General features: G+C 34.3%; 1 protein-coding gene and 1 non-coding gene across 2 annotated transcripts in view; one reads left to right on the top strand and one right to left on the bottom strand.

Moving 5' to 3' along the window:
- GRID2 (glutamate ionotropic receptor delta type subunit 2) overlaps window positions 1-27,212 on the bottom strand; it is a 1,564,419-nt gene that overhangs the window by 1,281,156 nt on the left and 256,051 nt on the right. The window lies entirely within an intron of this gene.
- LOC126033124 (U6 spliceosomal RNA) lies at window positions 14,827-14,930 on the top strand. Its single transcript, XR_007504278.1, has one exon. It is a non-coding gene; the product is annotated as a U6 spliceosomal RNA (small nuclear RNA).

Below are 27,212 nucleotides of genomic sequence, written 5' to 3'. Positions count from 1 at the left end.
TTTCCTATATTTGAGAAAGAACAATAAATCAATATTAATATGTAGAAGATATAAAACAGCATTCAAGATATTTACCTTACATAAATATCTCATTTTGTATATTATTATTAGAATTTGGAGATTTTGGAATATTTCTCAAATGGTAATATTGCTCACCTTAAGGTTCTGCAAATGATTATTACTCACTGTATCTATTTTTCTTACAAATCACAAATCAGGTTCGATTTGAAGCTAACTATATTTGCTAGTCATCTGGGAAGTCAGAATTTATGTGAAGCTGTCTAATGTTCTTAGAAACCTCAGATTAAGAGTATATCATCCATATGAGGGAAATAGAAAGCCTGTCTAGAGTACAGGTAGGGGAGGGGAGGTGGGATATTTGGATCACTGGTGATGGTACTGTTACACTGATGAAGGGGGGAGTCATCTTATATGACTGAAACCCAACCACAATCATGTTTGTAACCAAGGTGTTTAAATAAAAAATATTAATAAAAGAGTATAGCTTCCAAAAAAGAGCACAGCATCCAGAACATTCTAATATGCAATAACAACATTTCATCCCAACATATTTTATTTATTTTCTCTATTTTTTTTCATTCTAAAAAATAGGATGTAAGCCAGCTGCTTTAATTTACTCTCATTTTATTTATATTTTATGTTATCTTGCCTAATTCTTCTAAAATGACTTGCCTTTTATGCTCAATAAAATTATTCTTCATGCTTTCCAAATAGTACTAAAATCTCAATATGCTAAGCTAAAATTATCACTAGCACTTTATTACTATCTTCTCCTTTAACTTTACAATTGTACAAAACTTACACATTCTTTGTCTATCTCCAGTTATAAATGTACAGTCATATTTTCCTTGATTTTTATTGGAATTCAATCACTTGATATTAGATATTCCCAATGGTGTAGTTTAATATTGTATATTCTACTCTTCCTCTAAATTTTGCTTTACAGAAAAACTTTGATTTCATTACCATTAAAATATCTTAAATAGTAAAATATTATGACTGCCTAATATAGCATTCAGGACTGTCTTTCACTGGATCTGGAGAGATAGTACAAGGTTAAAGTGCATGTCTTCCATGTTGCCAACCTCAGTTAAAACCCTGGCACCTTCATAGATTCCTCAGAGAACCAGACAAATGATATTTAAGCCATACCCAGCAGTAAGTCTTGAGTGTAACCCTAAAACTTAAAACAACAACAACAAAACTGTACGTCATTAGTAATTTAAGATAATCGTGTTTCCTAATTTCTTCTTAGATTATCATATTAAAGCCATTCTCCATTATTTTTAGAAAAATTGCTCTGATGCTTTTAAATAACTTAATTTTATGTAACAGTTGCACTCTAATCTTGTCTTTATAATTCTTAGGTTCATTATTTATTACTGGCCATAAAATATGAGTCAGTGGATCATGACACTATTGTTTCAAAGAAAGACACTGGTAAAATTATTATGAACTTTTGTTAGGAATAAAGTGCCAAGTATGATACAAAATGTAGTATATTGCATAATCAGCCTTTTGATAAGAGTTCTACTAGAAAGAAAATAAAATTTATACTGGTTAATTATCATAATATGGACTGTCACATATTCAATTATGCATAAGATTAACTAAAAGGATCTAAATATACTTTTTATTCACACTAAATTATTAAGTAACTTCCTAATTCCTAGAAATATCTAAGACTTGTGAGGAATTATAAATCAATTGATTTTACAAACTTAATATTTATGAAGATTCTTTCTCATCTAGCAAATACATTTTTAAGGGGTAGGGTCCATGCCTGGAGATGCTCTGCACTTAAGACCTGGATCTGTGCTAAGGAATCATTCCTAGGTGGGCCAGGGTAGACAACATGCTGGTAAGTGCCTTACAAATTGTACCATCTTACTGGCCCCATACCAAAAATTCTTAAATAAAAATCTCCTAAAATATTTTTTTCATTTTTCCTGTGGCTATGTGGATATATAAAAAATAAATAAAATTAAAACTACAAAATAATAAACACAATGAACATAAATATAAAAATCCACAATAAAATATTAGCAAAACCAATTCAATTATTATATATTATATTATATTCAAGTAAAGATCACTGAAGGGATTCAAGAATCATTCAATAATGTAGGCCAATTAATGTGATGTGACATATAGACAGAAACAACAAAAACGGGATTAACGGGGGCTGGAGTGGTGTCGAAGGCAGGAGGGCATTTGCCTTGCATGTGCTGACCCAAGACAAACCCCAGTTCGATACCCTGACATCCCATATGGTCTCCCAAGCCTGGATCTATTTCTGAGCACCTAGCTAGGAGTAATCCCTGAGTGTCACTGGATGGCTCAAAACCAAATATAGGTGAGTAAGAAATGACTGACTGTGGGGACTGCCAGGTGAAGTGCTGATTGCTTCACCTGCAGAGTCTCCACCCTGCTGTGATTCTTCTGAGGAAACTAAGGACATGAAGGGAGCCCTGTCCTGTGCTTCTCTGAATCCATGAAGCTCTCCTCAGAGCCATGGGAAGTGAACCCCCAAAAAACTGCATTCTGAAGCTACCCAGCAAGCAAGTGAGTGAGTAAGAAATGGCTGACTGTGGGAACTGCCAGGGGAAGTGCTGATTGCTTCACCTGCAGAGTGTCCGCCCTGCTGTGCTTCTTCTGAGGAAACTGAGAACCTGAAGGGAGCCCTGTCTTGTGTTTCTCTGTCTTTTCAGAATCCTTGAAGCTATCCTCAGAGCCCTGGGAAGCGAAACCCCAAAAAACTGCATTCTGAAGCTACTAATGAGCAAGTGAGTGAGTAAGAAGTGGCTGACTTTACAAGCCCAGAAAGGGGAAGCCGCTGAACTCTGCTAGAACTCAGATGCCAGCACCCCTATCTGCCTTTGTTCTGTGCTGTGCTCCATTTTAAGATAGAAATCAAATGTCTGCCTAAAAACAAAAGTCCAGGCCCAGATGGATTTACTAATGAATTCTTTTAAACCTTTCAAGAGGAACTTCTACCAATCCTGTCAAGAATCTTTCATGAAATTGAAAAAACAGGAACACTTCCAAATAGCTTTTATGAAGCCAACATCACCTTGATACCTAAACCAGACAGAGATGCTACCAAAAAAGAAAATTACAGACCAATATCACTGATGAATACAGATGCAAAAATCCTCAACAAAATCCTGGCAAATAGGTTTCAATGCCTCATTAAGAAGATCATCCACTACAATCAAATAGGTTTCATCTCAGGAATGCAAGGCTGGTTTAACATCCATAAATCTATCAACATAATACACAACATCAACAACAAAAAAAATGGAAATCACATGATCATATCAATAGATGCAGAGAAAGCATTTGATAAGGTCCAGCACCCATTCTTGATCAAAACTCTCAGCAAGATGGAAATGGAAGGTACCTTTCTCAATATAGTTAAGGCTATCTACCACAATCCAGAGGCAAATATTTTCCTCAATGGTGAAATCTGAAAGCCTTTCCTCTAAATTCTGGCACAGACAAGGCTGTCTTCTCTCACCACTCCTATTCAACATAGCACTGGAAGTACTTGCTCTAGCGATTAGGCAAGAAAAAGATATTAAGGGAATCCAGATAGGAAAGGAAGTCAAGCTCTCGTTGTTTGCAGATGACACGATACTCTACCTAGAAAACCCTAAAGTCTCTATGAATAAGCTTCTAGAAACAATAGACTCATACAGCAAGGTAGCAGGCTACAAAATTAACACACAAAAATCAATGGCCTTTCTATGCACCAATAGTACTAAGGAAGAAATAGACATTAAGAAAACAACCCCATTCACAATAGTACTACGAAAAATCAAATATCTTGAAATCAACTTGACTAAAAATGTGAAGAACCTATACAAAGAAAACTATAAAAATCTGTTCCAAGAAATAAGAGAGGTCACGTGGAAATGGAAGCACATACCCTGCTCGTGGATTGGCAGGATTAACATCATTAAAATGGCAATACTCCCCAAAGCATTGTGTTGCAAGTCAGCCCCTGAAGAAATTGACTAATGGAGGGATGGAGGATGAGGTCTCTAGCTTGGAGCACACGTCTGCCACCCTGTCCAGCCAACGGTTCTGAGGTGAAATGGCGGGTAAACAGCTCGCAGACAGTCAGGCTTGTGGAAATATTAGCTTTATTTGATGGACAAGACTGAAGTCCAAAGACTCAACATAAGTTCCAGCCAAAAGCCCCTCGCCTTCTACAGACCCTTGTTTTTATCCCCCAGAATCAGGTACCACCCAATGGTGGGATCAGATACCACTCAATGATGGAAGCAGAATCAGGTAAAACCCTAGGGTGGGGGCAGAATGTCAAGTCACATCCTAGAGTAGGGCACAATCACTGATCAGGGTAGGATCAGTAACATAATAATCCCATAAAATGTTTACATACACAACACATTGTACAGATTTAATGCGATCCCTCTAAAGATACTCATGACATTCTTCAAAGAAATGGGTCAGGCACTTTTGAAATTCATTTGGAACTATAAACACCCTAGAATAGCTAAAGCTATCATTGGGAAAAAGAATATGGGAGGAATTACTTTCCCCAACTTTAAACTGTACTACAAAGCAATAGTTATCAAAACAGCATGGTATTGGAATAAAGACAGGCCATCAGATCAGTGGATAGGCTTGACTCAAATAATGTTCCCCAGAAAATCACCTAATTTTTGATAAAGGAGCAAGAAATCCTAAATGGAGCAAAGAAAGCCTCTTCAACAAGTGGTGTTGGCACAACTGGCTACCCACTTGCAAAAAAAATGAATTTAGATCCCAGCTAACATCATGTATTATGGTTAAATCCAAATGGATGAAAGACCTTGATATCAGACCTGAATCCATAAGATATATAGAACAACATGTAGGCAAAACACTCCAGGACATTGAGACTACAGGCATCTTCAAGGAGGAAACTGCACTCTCCAAGCAAGTGAAAGCAGAAATTAACAGATGGGAATATATTAAGCTGAGAAGCTTCTGCACCTCAAAAGAAATAGTGCCCAGGATACAAGAGCCCCCCACTGAGTGGGAAAAACTATTCACCCAATACCCATCAGACAAGGGGCTAATCTCCAAAATATACAAGGCATAGACAGAACTTTACAAGAAAAAAACATCTAATCCCATCAAGAAATGGGGAGAAGAAATGGACAGACACTTTAACAAAATAGAAATACAAATTAACAAAAGACACATGAAAAAAAATGCTCCACATCACTAATCATTTGGGAGATGCAAATCAAAACAACTATGAGGTACCACCTCACACCCCAGAGAATGGCACACATCACAAAGAATGAGAAAAAGCGGTGCTGGCAGGGATGTGGAGAGAAAGGAACTCTTATCCACTGCTGGTGGGAATGCCATCTAGTTCAACCTTTATGGAAAGCAATATGGAGATTCCTCCAAAAACTGGAAATAGAGCTCCCATATGACCCAGCTATAACCACTCCTAGGAATATACACTAGGAACATAAAATATAATACAAAAATCCCTTCCTTACACCTATATTCATTGCAGCACTATTTACCATAGCAAGACTCTGGAAACTGCCAAGATGCCCTCCAACAGATGAATAGCTAAAGAAACTGTGGTACATATACACAATGGAATATTATGCAGCTGTCAGGAGATATAAAGTCATGAAATTTTCCTATACATGGATGTACATGGAATCTATTATGCTGAGTGAAGTAAGTCAGAGAGAGAGAGAGAGAAAGATGCAGAATGGTCTCACTCATCTATGGGTTTTAAGAAAAATGAAAGACATTATTGCAATATTAACTTTCAGACACAAAAGAGAAAAGAGCTGGAAGTTACAGCTCACCTCATGAAGCTCACCACAAACAGGGATGAATCTAGTTAGAAAAATAACTACGTTTTGAACTATCCTAATAATCAGAATGTACGAGGGAAATAGAAAGCCTGTCTAGAGTATAGGGGTTTTGGGTGGGGAGGAGGGAAATTTGGGACATTGGTGATGGGAATGTTACACTGGTGATGGGTGGTGTTCTTTACATGACTGAAACCCAAACACAATCATGTATGTAATCAAGGTGTCTAAATTAAAAAAAACAAAAATAATAGTATTGGGACTAACAGAAACATTCTCTACTTGATAAAATCTATATATATATATATATATATATATAGAACATAATAATCATTATCATCATATTCACTGGTGAAAACAGAAGCACTTTCCATCAGATTAGACAAAAAGTAAAGGTGAACACTTTTTACTGAGGGAGAAAAATAGTAAATGCCCTCAAACATTTTAAAAGTGCTAAGTGATCCCTTTGTGCAGATGGTCTTACAAAATAAATATAAACTCTGAAGACTTCATCAAATATATTAAAACTTGGACTATGAGATTGAACAATGGATTGTTCTTGTCTTGCAGACTGTTGACCCAAATTAGATTCCAGCACTACATTTGGTCTCCCAAGCACTGCCAGGTGTTTTCCTTAAACTTAGAGCTAATATTGATCCCTGAGCACTGCCATTACCTCCCAAAAACAAATATTAAAAGACAGTAAATTGACAAGATTAGAAAACCAATATTTTAATTTGACATTCATTAGACTATAATCCATATAACCAATCATTGAATAATAAAACTCATATTTTTAGAACCATTATCTCTTATTCTCTCAAATCCTCAAGATCTCTATATTATTGTAGAATCTCTCATTTTTTTTATTTTGAAAACTACATTAGAGTATTGGTAAGAGGTACAGTAATGCTAGTAATTATTTGAGGGTTATCTGGCCCATACCTATTATGCTAAGAGCTTAGTCCTGTCTCTATGTACAGGGATTACTTTTGGCAGGTGCTCAGAGGAACATATGCAGGCATCTTCCACCAAAATAGGGTTGTCATTAAAAGCAATCCACTACCCCTTTCACTATCTTTCCCTGTGCCGCACTTATGGTTTTGAAATGTAAATTTATTGCACATTAACACCAGCAAAGTGTCCATGAGCCTCTTGTACTATCTTTGCTACTTTTGTTTCTCTACTTCTCCTACCCCTCAACCCTCAAACTACTGTTTAGTAATTTCCATTCAAAATCAAGGCCAAGGGTTCATCATTGTTCTATTCTGATCCCTTATTTTGTTTGTTCATTATACTACAGATGAATGATTTCAGCTATAATTTGTCTTTCATATTTTGCTTTCATATATTTGTCTTTCATATTTTGCTTAATTCCATATGTGCTGGTAATACCCAAGTTACTATCTGAAATTTACTAACCATAATAGTTCATTACACTTTCCTTCAAATTGCTATGTCCTCATTTTAAAATAAAATGTATTCACCAAATCCTGTGAGAACTTCCCATCATAGAGATTCTATGAACTTACTTGGTTGCAATCTTCTATTTTTATAGTGATGGCCATAATTTATTTGAGTATCTTTCCCTATAGCTATCAAGCACCATTTCATTATAAGGCTTATTATGTAACTGACTTTCTTAATATCCTTCTTCCTTGAACCATTGCATTTTCTCTAAACACAAGTCACTGTACATAGCCCATCCGTGTCCCAAATGTCTCATCAGTTTTAAATTATTTAATAGAAAGATTTTACAATATTTTACTATCCAAGTTTTCTTGTATACTCATTAATTTTAGGGTTGATATAATTTTTCTTTGCAATATAGTTTCTGAAAGCCTGCTACTGTTTTCTTTCTACTTTTCCCTATTTTGCGTGTTCATTCGGACCTTCCTTAGGACTTCTCTGTTCTTTTCAATATTTCATTGACAGCCTGTTCTTCCTATATTTACAAGTTACTAATGGCAAGTGGCTCTACACATTATTGTAAACTTCAGATAGGAGTTTATTTCTGTTTTGTTTTTTTGTTTTGTTTTCGCTTTTGGACCACACCTGGTGACGCTCAGGAGTTACTCCTGGCTCTGCGCTCAGAAATTGCTCCTGGTTTGAGGGACCGACCATATGGAATACTGGGGAGCAAATTGAGTTCCCTCCTGAGCCAGCCGTGTGCAAGGCAAACACCCTACCATTGCCATTGCTCCAGTCCCAAGTTTATTTCTTCTATGTGACTTCAAATTCAAGTTACTCACTTTGCTCATGTCTACACTGTCATTCCCTATCTTGTTCAAGGCAAAAATAATGGTAGCCTTTTTCAATTTTCCCCTATTTCGATTTGATAGCAATCTACACTTATTTCTTTTGCGGGGGAAAGGGAACTCAAACACACCTATGTCCAGGGCTTATTCTGGATCATTGCTTTGGGACCACCCATGATGCTATACTTAGGAACTGTATGTGGCACCACAGATTAAACTTGGGTTGAATGTGTGCAAACCAAGCACCTATTCATCTCTATTAGGTCTCCTGCCCCAAAGTCAACGCTCATTACTGGAAATGATTTATAGGTAATTGTAATATAGTCTACATTCATTTTTCTTTCTTTTTAATTTTTTTTTAATAGTTTCACCCTACAGTTCTCAGCACTTATTCCTGGTTCTGCACTCAGGGCTTGTCTCTCCAGAAAAGCGCTGGGGACTATATAGGATTCTATAGGATGCTTGAGATAGAACCAGGGTTGGCTTCAGGCAAGAAATGCTCTCTAATTAATGTGCTTATTGCTCCATCCCCCCAAAAAGCCTGTATTCCAATCAGTTTCCTCAGGATACTATAAGTTGTATTTCATGTCTGGAATATTGCAATTTTTAGCCTCCAACCCAATCAATGCAATTCATTAATAACTGTCTGATATTATGAATGGTGGTGCTTATTTTGCTCTTGGGTTTTATAGTTTATATTTTCCATGCACCATAAGTCCATTAATTTATCTCCAACATCTATATTAACGCACTCAATAAATGTCTATTGCATGAATGAATAAAAACTAATTTAATCCTTCCTGGTATCTACCTCTCTGGTATAAAGAATTTATTTGTCATTGAGTCAGAAGCATCATTGATAGCATTTTAAAGATATATAACTTTTGTAGAAGTTAAACAACACAGAAAACAATTATAGGAGCAGAATATAATATAAATATTACAGTATTAAAATCTTATTTTATATCTTATACATTATATTGTGCTATATTTTAAAATTTTAAGAAATTTTAATATTGTTATGATCAAATTAATATGAAATTTATGATAGCTATAACTATCTAGATGTAGATATTTATATTCACATATAAATATATAGACCATTTCCTCAATTGGTATATATTTTATATCTTATATTATATCTGATACATTATATTGTGCTATATTTTAAAATGTTAAGAAATTTTAATATTGTTGTGATCAAATTAATATGAAATTTATGATAGCTATAACTATCTAGATATAGATATTTATATTCACATATAAATATATAGACCATTTCCTCAATTGGTATATATAGAGAAATATACATGTTTAATAACACACTAACTAAAAATAAAGCCTCACCTAATTTTTGGACATAACAAACTTTCTGTATGCAATTATTCCTTTTAGTATTTGCGTGAGGGCAATATCTGCTGATATTCATGATTTACTCTTAGTTCTGAGTTCAAGAATTACTCCTAACTATATGGAAGACTATACGAGTCAGGAATCAAATCCAGGTAGACTGTATGCAAGGCAATAGTCCTAAATACTATGCTATCATTCCAGCCCTGATTGCATTATTCTGAAATAAAAAAATACCATTTGTATTAATGACGTCAAATGAAGTCAAATATAAAAGCAAAAAATATAAACAATATGACTATTTTCTTGTGAAACCTTACTTCCTGTGATTTTCATCTAAGAAAACAGATGTAAATATAACAACACCTATAACACCTATGGTCATAAAGTTATTTTATTTCTTTAGGAAATATGATTTTAAAGTGATATTTAAAATTGTAGATAATTTTCTGTAATATAACTGCCTAAAATAAAACAATAAGCATTCTTATATTTTAATTAGCAATGTATTTTTCATATTTAAACATAACTTGGTTTATTATGATAAATGTTAAAATGTTAACTTATATGTTAAGCTTTAATGTGGAAGAACAAAAAAACACTCAAAATAATCAAAACCACAAGAACAATTTAGCCTACACACTTTCCGTTTTTCTTGAGCTTTCTATTCTGCAATTTAGTTGCTCTCATTTTGTATTGCCATTGTTATGATATGTAAAAAGTCTTTATATTAGATTATGTAAAGAGCAATAAAGAACTCTGAAGAACTGAAGACTATAAAGTATAAAGTAATCAAGCACTCTCTGTTAAGGAGATTGAAACAACTGGGATCCCAGAAGAAACTCTTTTCAGCACTATGGGAAAAAAATCCCTTTTATCGGAACAATAGCTAATGTTTGGAATCAACCTAGATGTCCAAAAATAAAATAATGGATCATGAAAATGTGGTACATATATACATGGAATACTACATAGCCATTTGCAATGAAGCAATCATGCAATTTGCAGCAATATGATTGAACTAGAAGATTAAAAAAGACAAATAAAGTTAAATGAAGTAAACCAGAAGAAGAATAAATACAGATGATATCAACTATATATTGTATTTAGAATAACTACACAAAGAAAGAGTATGGTCTACCAGTTGTCCTCAAACTATGGCCCATAGGCCACATATTGTATTTGTATCTGTTTTGTTTCTTCATTGCAAAATAAGATATATGCAGTGTGCATAAGAATTCGTTCCTATGTTTTGTTTTTACTATAGTCAGACCCTCCAATGGTCTGGGGGACAGTGAACTGGCCCCCTGTTTAAAAAAGTTTGAGGACCCCTGAAACTGTAGTTGTCTTGAACACTGTAAGCTCCAGAGTATAGAGAAGAAAACAAAATGAGTGAAGAGGAGAAACACAAAAGCTTATTTCAAAGAGCAATGCAGCAACTACCTTTATGGAGTCTATAATAATGTTCTAATGCTTTAATTCAGAAAAACAAGTGCAGAATATATTTGGAAGCCAAAGACTACTGCTACAGTGCTCACTACAAAAATGTTTCGGTGTTGGGGGCACACCTGGTGGTGTTCAGGGGTTACTCCTGATTTTGTACTCAAAAATTACTCCTAGTGGTACTCAGAGGACCCTATGAAATGTCAGGAATTGAACCCAGATCAGTCACATACAAGGAATTGAACCTGCTCTGGCTCCATCAGCAGAGATTTTTAATGAGGTATTCACTGTCCACACTACTTTTACCATAATTTCATAACACAGAAAATTCTTAACCCTTCTTCTAAGTCTTCCACATGTTTAATGTTTGATTTCCCCCTCTATACCCACTTCCATACAGTGTCCCTCCCAAAGTCACGAATGTGTTTCCATTTATTTATCTGTGTTTTGGATTGATTTTAGTCTTCCTCTTTATACAGAATAACAACTTACAGATGACATTTCCCAAATGCCTTAGGGTCTAAGGGCCAGACACAGGCTGGATGTGACTCAGCCATAGAGAAGTCTTGCATGTGTGAGGTCCCAAGTTCATGGTCAACATCATTATCATCAACATATCATCACCACCACCATCACCACCACCACCGCCATCATCTTCATCAATGCCAGAAGGTTTAAGACTAAATATGAACCAGCAAAAACAGCCCAGTTATAAAACAAAATTAATAATTTAGGGGCTGCAGTTACAGTACAGTGGGAAGGGCACTTTTCTTGCACATAGCCCACTCAAGTTCAATGTTCGGCATTTCATATAATCCCCAAGACCTCACCAGGAGTGATCCCTGAGTGCAGAGCCTGGAGTAAGCCCTGAGCACCACCAAGTGTGGCCCAACAACCAGAAAAAGTAAAAAAAAATGTTCCAGTGTTTTAATTTTTTTTAATTTTTCTTTTGATGTTTTAATTTTAGTGTGTCTATAATCACTCCTTAATATTTTTGTTCACAGAGCTTCTTAGAGATATATTAGTTGGTTGACCTAATTTCACATTACAGTGCTATTTATATTCAACTTCAAATACAGTGCTCATTATTATGTCTTTACAAATATTATAATATATTCCTTTTCCATTTAATTATCTATAATATGATCTTATATTTATAATCACACATATCATTGGAATAAAAAACTGTATGCCATAGACTCTTGATAAAGCACTCATTCATTGGTATGTTTTTTGCAATTTATTTCAATTCAAGCTAGTTTATTATTGTATCATAATATCTAGGTTTTCAGTTTGCTTCCAGAAAAAATAAACCTGGATGCTCAAGACCTATAGTGTTCATTACCATAAAACTTAGTATTCTAAACTTGAAAATTGTGATTGTTTTAAGAATGTTCTATACAATACAATCTTGTCCTGGAAGTCTTTCCTCACTCAGCAAAATCTACCCACGTCATGATGATTTGCCTAGGAATTGGAAAACATTTCCATCAGATATGTCAGCTTTATATTTTTTAAGCTCTCTGACCCATTTAACCTGGGTTAGTTTTTCAAGTACAAACTATGGATCGATCTTCTTGTCTATGTGTGATGTGTATTTGGTGGCCACCTTTATGTCTGTTTGATGTCCATGTGTAATGTACATGATATCTTTCAATGTTGTATCTTGTCCTTCTCCCTGTTATATGTAACCCTTCCTTTCCCTCTTCCCTGCTTACCACTTTATATATCCTTTTCTATGTATTCACTCTCATACCTCTGATTTGTTCTTTTTCCCTATGTAACCCTTTTTGCCCTCAGTTATTAATTGCTCACGAACCTGGAAGTTCTGCCCAGCCAAACCAGCTCCCAAAGTAAAAGGACAGCCTCCCAATCTGCCTTCCATTGACCTGGGTAGAAGCAGCCACCACCACTGTTGCTGATTTACTCTAAGTGGCCCCTTTTCTCCCACTTCCCTTTGTTGAGGACTGTTGCTCCCTTCTGGATTTGGCTTTTGAGAGACCCTGAGCTCTAGGACATTCCCTGCTGTGAGCCATTTTTCAGACTTCACAAGACCTCATGGCAGTCTGAAGCTGAGGTCTGGATTCTATCCCATCCCCCACAGACTGTTTCAAAAGACTCAAAGTGAATATGTATATACTCGTTTTATATGTCTTTAGATATATTTCATTAACAGGTGTAATTATTATTGTGTATTTCTTATATACCTTTTTCCCATCCATTTTGGGATTCGTTTAGTAGGAAATTCTACTAGATAAGATTTTCTTGGGTTCTGTGTTTAGGTTAGGACCAGGTTATAGGGATTGATTAGCTTGTTACTTTTTTTTTTTAATTTTATTAACTGTTTATTATTATTTTTGTGTAGATATTTTAAATATAATTTTTATTTTGATCATAGTGGCTTACATATTGTTGACAATAATATTTTAGGTACATATTTACATAAAATCAGGGGGGATTCCAAAAGAAGTGTCAAATATCCAGTGAGGACTCCAACAATAATGATAAGCACCAAAAAAAAAAAAAACTAAACAAAACAAAACAAAACAAAATGCCATGGTCTTGATATAAGAAGCATGGCATAGCATATAAAGAAAGAACAGAAAGGAAGAGAAAGAATAAGTATAACTGGGGACAACAACTTCAATAATCACACTCAAACAGAGAAATTGACCAAAAATAGATAGGTAAATAAAAATAATAATAATAAATGAAGATAAAATAATATATATAAAAATAAACAATGTTTTGTGCTTTTTTTTCCCTCCTGCCCTGACACAGTAAATATTGGGGTCATTTGAAAAGGAATTCACTTGGTCTAAGAGATATGGGGTTTCTCTGCCCTTGGATAACCCCATATGCACCAGTAATATCCTGTGGCAATGTTCTCTTTTGCATAGACATATTAAAAAGGGAAATCTATTTTTTACGTTTTCTATCTACAGCTTTATTAAGTTATCATTTATACACAATAAAATTAACCAAATTTAATCGTACAGGTCAGAGTTTAGATAAACACATCTAATTATGTAAGCTTCACCACTTTTATGAGAGAAAATTACCATTCTCCCACACAACTCACATTTATATTCTTTCTTCCAGTCCCATACTATTACTGATGGACTATTGATCACTGATGGACAGTGCATAATTTTACCTTCATTAAATATTAAATAAGTGAGGGGCCAGAGCACAGTGCTTTTGATACACATCTTTGATAATTGGTGAATTTTGTTAGAGTTTTATGCTGGCTTTTTCTAAAATCAATGGCTTAAAAGACTTTTTCCAGGATTGGATGATAGTGCAAAAGTTAAGGCACTTGCTTATCATGAGGCTGCAGTCATGACACTTGATTTGAATCCTGGCATAGATGTGGACCCTGTGTACTACCACGTGTTGCTCCCAAATTAAAAACGAAACCAATGCCGGAGAGGTAGTATAGCAGGCAGGGCATGTCCTTTATACAGGACTGATGAGGATTCAATCCTGAGCAGCACATATCGTTTGAGCCTCACCAAGAGTGATACCTCAATACAGTGATACCGGAGTACAAGGGTAAGCTTTCCACACAGTTGCATTTTGGTCCCCAAAAAGCAGGAATAGTAAGACCAGAAACAAACAAAACAAAACAAAAACCAAAAAACCTTTTCCCACTTCCTACTGGGACATTGAACTATCTAGAAGCTTATTTACATTTTAAAATGATCCACATCTGGAAGTGCTCCTGGATTAGCCTGACTCTGTTCAAGTGTTCAGGGGACCATGTGGACTTCTAAAGATCAAACATGGTTGATCTTCATCCAAGGTAAATGCCTTACCCATCATAGTATTGCCCTAGAAATTTATTTAAAGTGAAAAATACAGTCTATTTTATTTTTTTTTAATTTTTTGAGTATCATGTGCTCACTTCGGCAGGACATATACTAAAATTGGAACGATACAGAGATTAGCATGGCCCCTGTGCAAGAATGACACGGAAATTCGTGAAACGTTCCATATTTAAAAAAAAATTCTTGAATATCTTTGCCATGTCCACATGGAATAACTGATAGCTCTAATTCTACCATCATTTTCTTTCTGTCACCCTATAAAGTGCTTCCATCTTGTACAGCAGAGCAGAACCAGCTAGATCCAAAGGGTCTTGGAAAGGAAAAGGAGAAAACAGATTCCTACTTTTATCCTTGTTCCTTGTTCCCCATATTGTGGATGGTTTCCCAATCATAAACTCTGAATCTATTAACCCTGATTTGATGACCTATCCTGGGACCAGAAACCTGCAGAACACAAGCCTTGATGTGATCTGACCTCATTTTCATTATAAACACTCAGAAAATCTCCACAGAGCAAGGCATTCTCTTCAATGTCCACTTCCAAATACTGAGCCAAAAGAGAGCACTGGCAAATTTGTTGTACTGAAGCACGAATTATGATGGGAAATCTACTGGAAGAGATATGGTCATTCCAGTAGTACTATCTGAAGGCCACCTCCAATTTCTTACTTTTTTAATTTTTATTTTGACCAAAGTAGATTACAAATCTTTCACAGTAATAGTTTAGGTATATAGTGACATTGAATCAGGGCATTCCCACCACCAATGTTGTCCTCCCTCCACTCTGTTCCCAGCATGCATCCCATATCCCCCTCCTTCCCCCCCCCCCCCCCGGGGCTGCTAGTATAAGTGGTCCCCTCTGTGACTAGCATGTTGTAGATTGGTTCTCTATTCTGTTGTTGTTGACTTTGGATTTGGTGTTCAAATCTGATCATTTTTTTATTTCTATTTAATGTTCATACGACTGTTTGGTCTTGGTAACCTCTATTATTTTCCCCTCAATTTGTGAGGTGGAACAAGATGGTTTGAGTTAGGTGGTTCTGTTTGAAATAAAGGAAAAAATAAAATAAAATGGAGCAAAAATAAAAAAACCAAAAAATGGGAGGAGTCCTTCTAGAGGCTATAAATATCAATTTACAAAAAGAAAGGGAAAATGAAAATAAAAAACAACAACCATATAAAAAAATAAAAAAATAAAACTCGAAAAGCACCCCAGCAATAAAGACAACAACCATGCAATAATCATGGTTCTGAAATAGAAACAAAACAAAGCACAAAAAAGAAAAAAAAACTGGGGAGAAGGAAACAACAAACAACAATAATAACAAAACCAAAAAATTAATTTGTGCACCTCAAAAAGAAAAATCTTACGTATAGAAAGAAATTTTTATTAGGGATAGAAATGCCTTTTAAGTTTTTTACTGCAGGGGGGACTTCAACCCTGAAAGTTTGTCATAGTAACTTAACTTAGACTTCAGTCAATTAGACATTGGCTGTTCAGCCTCGAACCTTGGATATCATCTTTGTAACTAATGAAGTTTCTTGCACCAACACCAGAAATCAAACTTCTATAGGGGAAGACCATAAAGCTGCCAATGCACTGACTAGCTCCAGGGTTGGTTCATAGGACATTCTGAGAGTTTGGAAACAGGAAATCTTGCTTTCAGGGCGGGTTTCCCTGTTTCACCACCTAATGATGAAATGAAACCAGAGGACACTACGTAATACCCAGATTGGTGCAAAAACCAAGACCTCTAATTACAGAGGACCTGACTGTGACAACTGTCATTGATTAAAACTTTTTTGAGGATCCTAAAGAAAGACTTTGGTGTTAGGCAATTTAGCATGCCTGGAGCCTGTAGTTGGTCATATGGCAGGGTGCTTCGTGAGTAGTGGATTCTGTTTTCAGGCCAAAAGTTTTTCTTACTATTTTCCTCTATTGCCTGTGCAAATAGATAAATAAACTGGAACCTCTTTTTTTTATCTTTCAGATAAGAGTTCCCATCTATATTGCATAGAACTTTGGGAAATTAATTACTTCGTTTTATCACATGCATTTTTCTATAAAATTAAGAAGTGGGGAGAAAGAATGGAGACCAGGTGTCAAGTGGTCTCAGGTCCATTGGTGGAGATAAAGAATGACAGAATAAAATATCTCAAAGTAAACAACAATACAATCAATGGACCCAAATTAAAACAATCTAAACTAAAATGGGCCTATTATATTGGGAGGTCAAAGGATGAAGGTTGCTGTTATAGGATGCACTTTGGGAATTGATGAAGAGAGGTTGACACTGGTGGTAGTATAGGTCCTGTTCACTGTATGTTTGAAGTACAACTATGAAGGACTTGGTGGATTACAATGGCTTTACTAATAGAAAATAAAAATTCTATTTTAAATTGACCAATATATTTTTAAAATAAACAATTATAAACAAATGATATACATGGATAGTCATAGTAAAGTCAGATTGTATTCAAGTCTCAAAAGCAAATATGTTTCATCACTAGAGTCATTCAAATATAACTGAAAACATTTGTAAACATTCAATCCTGGGTGCCTAATGAACATCTGTGGTTCAGGTCGTGAAAAGAATCAGACTTGACAGTTTTCAAGACATAAACTACAAGTATGTTAGGAAGTTATTTCTTGTGTAAATGAGAATTGTTCTACCCATCACACATTTGTTATCCCAAATACAAAATCTAGACACAATATAATTTATGTGTTTACATATAAATTTAATTAAACTTCACATTTTGGGAAATATTCTGTCTTGATCACAACGTACTGAAATGAAACAGGTTTATATGTTTTGCATTTACATGCTTTTGTTTGATAAAACCCATTCTATGTGTATAATATATAAAATAATATATAATATATAAAATATTGCATGTATATGTATATTAGTATCTTTTTTTTTTGTTTTTTGGGCCACACCTGGCAGTGCTCAGGGGTTACTCCTGGCTGTCTGCTCAGAAATAGCTCTTGGCAGGCACGGGGGACCATATGGGACACCGGGATTCGAACCAACCACCTTTGGTCCTGGATCGTCTGCTTGCAAGGCAAACTATATTAGTATCTTGTTCTGGAAATACATCTAAAATATAAGCTATTTGACTTTAAAATTTAAATCATAGAAGTTCAATTAGCAAATAATTATTCACAGTTTATTTTTATTTTAAAGTTATTTTTATAATAAGTATGTTGTTAATGAGTTTGACCTTAAAAAAAGCAAAAGTCAGGCGAGAGTGATAGCATAGTAATATGGCATTTGCCTTGCATACGGCCGGAACACAGTTTGATCCCTGGTGTCCCATATGGTCCCACAAGAGCCAGGAGTAACCCTTGAGCCTCACTGGATGTGGCCCCAGAACAAACAAACAAACAAACAAAAGCAAAAGAGCAATAGAATAGCATATACTTCAAAGTGTATAAATTTATTTAATGCATTATAATGTCTACTGTGTCATTTGGGTATAGGTAAGACATTAAAACCAATGTTTAGTACAGGCATGACTGCCAGATTAAAAAATAGTGGCATTCTTTTATAGAGTAACATCTGTATGTGTATAAAAGTATGTTTGTATGACTTATGTATAGTCTAAATTGTGAATCATAGTTATCCTGAAATAAAATTCAGAAAAAAATAAAATTTTAAATTTTAGATTTCATTTTAGTCTCTTTCAATGGTCTCTAAAACCATTTGTATATTCCTTACATTTGAATAGATCCTAGTTTTTTTTCTAATTCAATTGTATTAAATTTTCTGTCACTAGACAATCATACAGTACACATAATGCTTAAGAGTATAAAGTAAAAAATTATTGCAAGAAATTCATACCAGGAAATGTAATTTATGTGAGATAACTTGGAAAAAAAATTTAAGAAAAATTTTTTACATGGGGTTGCAGAAAAATCTTGCCTTCTAACATAGCGCTTAATATATTGGTGATATGAGCAATTTTGAGCCTCAATTCTCTCCACTAAAAATAAACAATAATATGTTTCTGTATTTATTTATTTTAGGGGGTAATTTACCCACATTTCTTAGTGCTAGATCTCTGCCCAGGGATCAGTCACTTCTGTCAGTCTAAAAGTAGCATATTGGGTACAAAGGAATGAAAGTGGGCCAAATTTAGATTCATAATACACTACGATTTAAAAAGACATCAGCATCTCTTTATTTTTTTCCAAAATTAAGTAAATATCACTTAATGAAAATTCCTGAAAATATAAAAATTTAACCCCTTGCTTTATTATTACAAATTAAAATTATTAGTAAATTAGTTTCATTCAAAAATAGAATCAGCAAAATTAATAATACATATCCTAAAACATTACTTTATAATTTTCTTGCTTTCAAAAAGTTCTAGAAGTTCTTGTAATAGCAATCAGGCAAGAAAAGATATCAAGGGCATCCAGATAGAAAATAAAGAAGTCAAGCTCTCACTATTTACAGATGCCATGATTCTATATTTAAAAAGTCCTAAAGATTCTACCAAAATGATTCTATAAACAATAGCTTCACATGCAAAGTTGCATGCTACAAAATTAACACTCAAAAGTCAGTTGCCTTCTTATTCACCAATAATGATAGAGAAAATGGACATCAAAACAACTATCCCATTCATATTAGTGACCCACAAACTCAAATATCTTGTAGTCAACTTAACTAAAGATGTGAAGGACTTATATAAAGAAAACTATAAACCCTGCTTCAACAAATGACACAAGGAAAGGTCAAGAGAACATAAAGAAATGGAGACACATATCCTATTCATGGATTGGCAGGATTAACATAATTAAAATTAATTAAAATACTACGCAAAGCATTGTACAGATTTAATGCAATCCCTCTGAGGATACCCATGACATTCTTCAAAAAAGTGGATCACACACTTCTGAAATGCATCTGGAAAAATAAATACCCACGAATAGCTAGAGGAATCATTAGGGGAAAAAGTATGGGAGGCATCACTTTTCCCATATTTAAACTGTATTACAAAGCTATACCATTAAAACAGCTACAGACCGACAGATCAGTGGAATGGACTAAATATTCAGATAATGCTCCCCAGATATACAGTCAATTGATCTTTGATAAAGGGATAATAAATGAAAAATGGAGGATAGACTCTTCAACAAGTTGTGTTGGGAAAACTGGTCAGCCACTTGCAAAAAAAAAAAAAAAAAAACTCAGATCTTCATCTAACACCCTGCACAAAGGTCAAATGCAATGGACTAAAGACCCTGATATCAGACCTCAACCCTAAGGTTTATAGAACAAAATGTAAGTAAAACACTCCATGACATTGAAACTAAAATCATTTCATCTTCAAGGAAGAAACAGCACTCTCTAAACAAGTCAAAGCAGAAATACACAGATGAGAATATATTAAGCTGAGAAGCTATTGAACAGCAAAGGAAATAATGCCTAGGATACAAAAGCCACTCACAGAATGGGAGAAGCTATTCACCCCAAATACCCGCCAGAAAAGGGGCTAATACTAAGATATACAAGGTAATGACAGAACTGAACAAGAAAAAATCATCTAATCCAATCAAAAATGGGGAGAACAAACGGACAGACACTTTGACAAAAAAGAAATACAAATGGCCAAAAGGCACATGAAAAAAATACTCCACATCACTAATTATCAGGGAGATGCAAATCAAAACAACAATGTGGTAAAATCTCACACCATAGAGACTGGAACACATCACAAAGAACAAGAACAATCAGTGTGGTGGGGATGTGGGAAGAAAGAAACTCATTCACTGCTGGTGGGAATGCTGTCTAGTCTAGCCCTTATGGAAAACAATACAAAGATTATTCAAAAAATGGAAATTAAGTTCCCACTTGATCCATGTATACCACTTCTAGGGATATGCCCAGGAACTCCAAAATGCAATACAAAGATCCTTTCCTCACAGACTCTGGAAACTACCAAGATGCCCTTAAACCAGCTAAAGAAACTCTGGTACATACACACAATGAAATATTATGCAGCCGTCTAGAGAGATAAAGTATAAAATTTCCCTATACATGAATGTACATAGAATCTATTATGCTGGGTTTAAATAAGTCAGAGGGAGATAGATAGACACAGAATTGCCTCACTCATCAATGGGTTTTAAGAAAAATAAAAGAAAGACATGAAATAATTCCCAGAGATCAGGGTCGGAAGGAGCAGCTCAAAATATGAAGCTCACCACAAAGAGTGGTGAGTGAAGTTATAAAAATAACTATACTCACAACTACCATGACAATGTTAATTAGTGAGAAAAGTAGAATAACTGTCTCAAATATAGGTGAGGGGGAAGGAGAGAGATCAGGGGCATCAGTGGTAGGAATGTTTTACTGGTGAAAGTGGTGTACTTTTTATAACTGAAACCCAAATACAGTCATGTTTGTAATTACAAGTGTTTAAATATAGATATTATTAGAAATTAAAGAGAAACAATAAAACATGTTATTGCTGCTTTCTTTCTTGTTTGAAAATTCTGAGCTATACCAACTTGTAGTACTTTTACTGAGATTACTATTTAATGTTTTATCATCAATAAATCCCCTACATGTATTAATAATCATGTTTCTCATAAAGCTACAAAATTTTGTCATAACATATATTGTAATTATAAAAAATATGATAATAAATAATAATAAATGAATAATAATAAAGGCCAACTAAAGGTCAAATTCATAGAATAAGCACTATCCTTTCTCTGTTTTTCATGTCAGTTTCCCTTGTTTCTTAAAAATGTTTCCTATTAATTACTTAAGAATATTACCTAATGCACCAACAGAATAATATGGCATTGTTCCTTTTTTCTTAGGAACACTAAAATGGGGAAGTCTTATGTACAGAAACAAGCTTTTAATTACTAGAGATAAGAACCCAAAAAAGTTTATAATACAGGGACATCTCTCACCCTGAACATTTGTCATAGGAACTTGACTTAGATTTCCCATGATCAGACATTGACCATTCAACTCCAGATTCCAACCTTAAAGCGAACACACAACAGCACTAGAAATCAAACTCCCCCTGGGGGAGTCTCTAATACAGCTCTGGCACCAACTTGTGCCAGGATATGTTCATACAACATCCTGACGATAAGGAAAAAGCAACAACTTGATCTAAAGGCAGGTTGCCCCACCTAAGCATCTAATGGTGAGATAAATTTAGAAGACACTCCATCCTTTGATCTGTTCAAAAATAAAAATCACTAAATACTAGTAGAATACTGACTGCAACAACTGTGACTGAGCACAACTTCTGGAACAATAAAGAAAGACTCTATCCTAAACTTCATCCTAAGCCTGTGCAAAAACCAATATCTCTAATTACAGAAGACTGACTTTGACAACCCACAACTGAGCAGAAAGTTCTCTGGCAACATAAATAGACCTCGGAGTTTAACAAAGAACATGGTCAGAGTCTGTAGTCGAACACATGACAGTATGCTTTAAGGATGGAAAAAGTGGATAGTAGGTACCAGGCACAAACAGTCCATTGAGTGGAAATACAAAATGATCAGACCTAAATACCCAACGCAAAGTCAATGACAATAGAATCAAGAGACTCAAACTATAACAAGCTATACCTAAAGGGGACCTATTGTACTAGCAGTCCATGGGGTTATGGGTGGAGATAAGGGAAGTATGCTGGGAACAGGGGCAAAGGGAGGTTGACACTAGAGGTGAGAATTTCTCTAATTCACTGGCACCATGTACCTTTAATATAATTGTAATAGACTTGTTATTCACATTGGTCTCAATAAAATTTTAAAAAATTACCTAGTGCACTTTTATTTACATATTTGAGTGAATTAAGAAGAAAGATATATTCTTAATAAGTGAACATATAGTCACATCAATAAGTTAAAATCAATTTAATAACTACCAGTATAAGAACAGACATTTAAATGGAAAAGAAGTTTATGATTCAGAGCTTGGTTCTTAGCATATTTGAACCTAAAAATAATAATTACATCATGTCAAGGAGCAGTAATTTAAAATTTTTCATAATGGAGGAACAGGCAGATAGCACAGCAGTGGGATGTTTGCTTTAAACCTGGCCATCCCAGGATGAACATTGGTCAAATCGAAGTATCCTAATTGGTCCTCTGAGCCTGGCTTGAGTAATTTCTGAGTGCAGAGCCAGAAATAACCTCTGAGTGCTGCCTGGTGTGGCTCCAAAATAAATCAAATAAATAAACCAAAATAAATAAACTATAGATAATGGAAAACCATTTTTGTGATATTTCTACAGTGAAATGGTATTAGAAAAAATTAAATATAAAAATCAATTTTAACAAATTTAAAAATAGATTCTTGAACAGTTCCAATTTAGATATTCAGATTTAATTTTAGCAAATACACAATACTCTGAGAGTTCTCAAGTTGATGAATACTTTAAAAGAGGAAATTTAATAGCTGTTTTATAGCTATACATAAGTTCAGAAAGATATAAATTAAATACATACTTTATAAATGTATATAAAAGACAGAAGTGTATTCATACAAAATACTCTGACCATATTCCAAAGAATCTCACACAGAAAAAAATAAAACAAAAAAAGAATAAAGAAATAGACTCCATCAATTGGAGGAAAAAATAGAAGAGTTTTCATTTATATATCTTTAGTTTAATATTTACATTTACATGGATATAAATCATAAAGATATTTAATTGAATCTTACAAAAATGATTATATGAAAATAGGGCAACAGATTCCATTTCAACCACGAAAAATATTTCAGGGTCCAGTAATTTTGCAATAAGACATATTAATGGCATATGCCAGGTTCATTTTAAGTATCCCAACATCAAGGGGCTATAACCCTGCAGGCCTCCTATACTGCCAGGGTGGTTCAGGGATTCCTGGCTTTTCAGAGATTAGAGATGTAACTAGTCCTCAGTATTCTGTTCTAAACCTAAAGGGCAGTTAGCAAAAATCTCACATGAGAATCCTGGAACCTATTGTGCAATGTTGGGAAGACCTCCCTGTAACGAATTTCAATAAGTACTCTATGTTATTTATTATACTTCTGTTAAGCTTTTTAAATTCTAGACCTTAAACTCATCTGCTTCACAGCAACAATTTTAAAGTTTAAGAACTCAATATAAGTAAATATTCGATTGATATTCACACGACATCATCTAGGAGTTAGCTTAAAAAATAAACCTGAGGTTTTAAATTTAAACTAAATTCACTGAAATATGTATTTTAAAGCACTATGCTAATTTTCTGCTCCTCTTAAAAGTGACCTTGAGTAAGTGAAGTAAGAATGAGAAGAATTTTCTTGCTTAGCATAGCCTCACTATGATATACAGAGGCAGCTATCCATTGGGACCTAAAATACAAAGCAATTTTTTTTTAATGTGCAATGCAGAAGTTCTAGCTATAGCCTCATTTCCTCGCTGTATGAATCTACCTCACACTTGGTTTAGCTGACATAGCAGCTTAAAATAACTTTTTTTATTCATTTTTTAGTTTGACCACAGAGGTAGAATTTGAAGCAATAAAGCCAGTTTAATATGCAGTAGTCGAATCACTTGAAGTAGTAAAGCAAGTGACTAGTATTGAGATAGCTTCAAAAGCCAGCCATCTCAAATAAAAGCTAGTGGCTTATCAAATGCATAAAAGTAACAGCAGAATTTGAATATTAAATTCAGGAAATATTCCTGACATTCCAAAACATACATTAAAAGTCAAAATATAACATCATCATGACTTAGTTTTTCAATTTGACAAGTGAGATTAAAAGATGACACAGGAAAAAATAAAGAAAGAATAAATAAATGGACTCCATCAGTTGCAGAAAAAAATAGAAGTATTTTAATGTATATATATTTAGTTTAATACTTACATTTACATGGATTGTAAAATGATTGTAAAATAAACTGATTGTAAAATTGTAAAAATGACAAGTATAATTGAAAATATAGAATGCATTAAATAAAACAGTATTGCTTTATTCCAATATAGTTATGCAGGGTTTTATAAGGAAACATCTTGAAAAAGATATGTATAAGTTATTAAAAGTTAGAATTATGTATGCATATGCAAAGTTACTGAAACTAACTCATAAAAGAGAGAAATTAATAAAAAAACTGAATAACTATGAAAGTTTTGACCTTGGTCATGACATTTTATATTTTTCAATTAAGTTTTCCCTTTATAATTCAAGAAATGCAATCACATCAGTGATACCTTATATATTTATAGACTGAAGTGATGGTGCAGGATAGCAATAGACAACATACAGCTGATCATGATTTCATCTCACACTGTCTCTGGTTCCCTGAGTACTACCAGAAGTTACCTCTGAACACAAAGCTAAGAATTAGCTAGGGGTACCAGGTGTTCCGAAACACACACGTACACATATAGATGAAGATCACAGATAATATAATTACAAATACAAATGAAAAATAAAAGCAATATAATTCACTTGACAACACCATGAAGAAAAACAGTTTTATGATAAATATTAGATATTTGAATATACAAATATTTTGGTGCAACTACACAGAAAACCAAGTAGATGGCCCTGTGGACATATACATAACTATACTTCTACAGCACAAGCTGTATGACATAGCAGTAAATAAAATCCTCTGGAATGTAAAGAAATTAAAATACATAAATTTTTATTTTATTAAGTACAATAATCAGCAAAATTATGATTAAGGATTCATACATCATTGGATGAAAATATAACAATTCTTGAAACAACAGTTATGTCTTAAAATTATAAAAAATAAAATTTATGAAAAATGAAGATAGTTTTTTAAATTTTTATTGTGGTCAAAATTAATTACAATTCTTTCACAGTCATATTTGAGGCACTAAATGACAATGAGTGAGGGGCATTCCCACCACCAATGTTGTCCTCCATCCACCCCTGTTCACAACATGGACCCCCCCATAATGCTAGTGCAAATGTACCCACTTGTACAGCTTGTTGTAGATTGGATATCTATGCTGTTGTTTTTGACTTTGGATTTAATATTTGTATCTGATCAGTCTTTATTTTTACCAAATGAACATTCGACTGTCTGGTTTTGGTACCATCAGGGGAAAGAAAAAGCAAACAAAAAGGGAAAAACTAAAAGAAATCCATCTAGATGTTATAAATATCCACTTAAAAAAAGGAAGGGAAAAAGATAAAAAAAAAAGATAGTAAAACAAAACAAAGCAGAAACAGAAACAATAAGGAAGCTTCAACACAATTACAAAATAAATAAACAAATAACAACACCAAAGCCAAACCATCATCTACAGAAAAAAAGAAAAAATAAACCCAGACAAGCAACTTATTTAAAGAAAAGGGTTGTGTTGTTGTTTATTGAGCAATAGGTAGGTAAAACATTCTATGGCATTGAGAATAAAGGCATTTTCAAGGAGAAAACTGCACTCTTGTAACAAGTGGAAGCAGAGGTAAACAGATGGGAATATATTAAGCTGAGAAGCTTCTGCACCCCAAAGGAAACAGTGCCCAGGATACAAGAGCCACCCACTGAGTGGGAGAAACTATTCATCTAATACCTATCAGATAACGGGCTAATATCTAAAATATACAAGGTACTGACAGAACTTTAAAAGGAAAATAAAACATAGAATCCCATCAAAAAATGGGGAAAACAATCGGACACTTTGACAAAAAAGAAATACAAATGGCCAAAAGGCACATGAAAACAATGCTTAAAATCACTAATCATCAGGGAGATGGAAATCAAAACAACTATGAGGGACCATTTCACACCACAGAGATTTGCACACATCACAAAGAATGAGAACAAGCAGTGCTGGCAGGGATGTGGAGATAAAGGAATTCATACTCTGCTGGTGGGGATGAGTCCATAAGCAATACAAAGATTCCTCCAAAACCTGGAAATTGATCTCCCATATGATTCAGCTATACCACTCCTAGAGATATACCGTAGGAACACAAAAATACAATACAAAAATCCCTTCCTTATACCTATATTAATTGCAGCACTATTTACAATCGCCAGACTCTGGAAATAACCAAGATGCCCTTCAACAGATGAATGGCTAAAGACACAGTGGTACATATACACAGTGGAATATTATGCAGCCATCAATAGATATGAAGTCATGATATTTTTATCAACATGGGTGTGCATGGAATAAATTATGCTGAGTGAAATAAGTCAGAGGGAGAGAGATAGATGCAGAATAGTCTCACTGATCTATGGTTTTTTAAAAAAATTGAAAGACATTCTTGCAATAATTCTCAGAGACAAAAGACAAGAGGGCTGGACGGTCCAGCTAATGACATGAAGCTCATCACAAATATTGATGAGTGCAGTTAAAGTAATAACTACACTGACAACTATCATAACAATGCAAATGAATGAGGGAGTAGAAAACATTTATAGAGTGCAGGTAGGGGGATGGTGATGATGAGGAG

This window comes from Suncus etruscus, chromosome 16 (assembly GCF_024139225.1).
Source record: "Suncus etruscus isolate mSunEtr1 chromosome 16, mSunEtr1.pri.cur, whole genome shotgun sequence".
Taxonomy (NCBI): Eukaryota; Metazoa; Chordata; class Mammalia; order Eulipotyphla; family Soricidae; genus Suncus; species Suncus etruscus.
Note: the sequence above shows the minus strand (reverse complement) of the source record. Positions and strands in the feature narration are given on the sequence as shown.